This window comes from Cryptomeria japonica, chromosome 3, assembly GCF_030272615.1.
Source record: "Cryptomeria japonica chromosome 3, Sugi_1.0, whole genome shotgun sequence".
Classification (NCBI taxonomy): domain Eukaryota; kingdom Viridiplantae; phylum Streptophyta; class Pinopsida; order Cupressales; family Cupressaceae; genus Cryptomeria; species Cryptomeria japonica.
Window position 1 is genome coordinate 324,927,467 of NC_081407.1, and position 2,598 is coordinate 324,930,064.

Sequence of the window (2,598 nt, forward strand, 5' to 3'; positions counted from 1 at the left end):
ATTTTTATTACTGTTATTTTGTGAAAGTGACAGAAAATTTCTTAACCAAGTGGACCTAATAGTCTTATTTGTAAAACCCTCTAGCAAGGTGACATTCTGATTGAGTGTTTGAAATCCTTTAACAATGTCACTTCTAACAAAGTGAATATCCTAACAGATCTGAGGGAAATCCCTTAACTGGGTCACATCTAGCAATGTGTTTGTAATCTTTAACAGGATTTGGTTTTAACCGAGCATACTCTAGAAGAGTATATTTCTTAGTGGGTCTAAAATCCCACAGTGGTTTTTCCCTATTTGGGTTTCCACGTTAAGTCTAGTGTTATGAGGTTTATGATGTTTATATGCTTTTGAGTTTGCATGTTTAACAGTTTTGGTTATATTACTGAAGTATATGTTACCGAGCTTGAATCTGATGTTTTTATGGAAGATTAAGTTTGTATGATTCACCCCCCCCCCTCTCATCTTGTTGGTTATTAGATCTGTACTTATATTAAGTATCAGAACTATCAATTGGTATCAGAGCTTTGGACTCTGGAAGAAAAGTTTAAAGGCACTTGAGTTAAAGATTCAAAGATGTATAAAAGGGATGCATCGAAGCTGAACAAGTCAATTTTCTGAACAAGTCAAGTTTCTCTACATGGTAGAAAAGAATGAAGCTACATCTATCAGGAGTTGGAGAATATGTTGTATACTATCTGGAGAATGATTTTGTTACACCGAGCACCTATCCATTGACTATGGAAGAGATAAGGGCAAAGCAAGAACATATTCAAGCAATGATTGAAATAACATCTGCATTGACCGATTCAGAGTTTAATGATCTAAAAGGTTGCAATGATGCAAAGGAAATGTGGGATAAGCTCATATCAGTATATGGAGGAGATGAACATGTTCAAAGAGAAAAAGTAGATAGTCTAAGAGGAAAACTTGAATCTATGAGGATGAATGAAGGTGAGAACATAACTCAGTACAATACAAAACTAAAGGAGATTGTCAATTAAATCAAAGGAGCAGGTGGAACTATTGAAGAAAATGATATAACAAGTAAGTTGTTAAGAACCCTTCTACCAGCTTATGCAATCTGAGTCTCTACAATCAATGAATTAAGGTCTATACCTAATATGCTAGTTTCTTTAGATGCTACTATTGGTAAGCTACATGCATTTGAGTTAACTAACTTTGATAATAGTGGATCTTCGATAAATAAAGTTGAATCTGCATTTATTTCTTTTCATCTTGATGAATCTAATGATTTCAATGAAAGAAAGTATAAGTACTCTGAAGGAGATCAAAGTGGAGCAAGTGAAAGATTTCGTAATAACATGGAGGAAGTACATAAACTATATGAGGAAATCAGAAAGAAAGAAGAGTTTGAAGCACTATTAGCTAGAAGGTTACCGAGAGGCAAAGGTAAGTATAAAGGAAAAATACCTTTGAAATGTTTCAATTGTGATAAAATAGGACATATGGCTTCTAACTGTCCTGACAAATATTCTATTGAAAAGAGAGATTACCGAGATGACAAACAGAAAGATAATCATTACAGAGGACACCAAGATTTCAAAAGAAGAGATAGAAAGACATGCTTAATAGCTGATGAGGAATCCAATGATGATAAATCAGATGAAACTGATATAGAGGAAGTAGTTTATGTGGCTATCAAAGATGGATCAGATGAAGAAACGTATGAAGAAAAAGCCCTAATATCTCACATAAACACTAATGATTCTTGGATCATAGATAGTGGATTCTCACATCATATGACAGGAGATAGACACAAAGTTTGTTACATTAGAAGATTATGATGGAGGCTATGTTAGATTTGGTAATGATGCACCATGTCCAGTAAGAGGTAAAGGATCTATAACACTTCTTGAAAATGCAAGATGCAATGATGTTTATTGGGTTGAAGGTTTGAAATACAATTTATTGAGTGTAGCACAGCTAAACAATACAGGTTACCGAATAGAATTTCAGAAGGGAATTGTCAAAGTTCATGACAAGAATGGAAAGTTAGCTGCTACCGGGACACAGTCAAAAGGTAATACATTTCATCTTGACTCAACTCAGAATAAGTGTTTGTATGCAAAGATAGATGATACCTAGTTATGGCATAAAAGGTTTTGTCATGTAAATTTTGATAATCTGATCAAAATAAGTAAGAAACATCGAGTAAGAGGTCTATCGAGTCTTGAAAAACTTGAGAATGCTATGTGTCGAGGATGCCAGATGGGTAAGATGATGATATCAAGCTTTACAAGTAAGTCTTAATTTTTTAAGGGAATTTTAGATCTTGTGCACAGTGATCTTTGTGGTCCTATGAAAGTTCAAAGTTATTATGGTGATAAATATTTCATATTATTTGTGGATGACTATTCAAGGATGATGTCGGTAATATTTTTAAAAGAAAAATCAGAAGCTTTTCAAATGTTTAAATGGTACAAGGCAAGAGTTGAAAATGAAATAGGAAGACAACTGAAATGTCTTAGATAAGATAGAGGAGGAGAGTTCACATCTAATGAATTCAACTTATTCTGCAATGATAATGGTATTAAAAGACAAGTCTCTGCACCAAGAACTCCATAGTAGAATGGAATA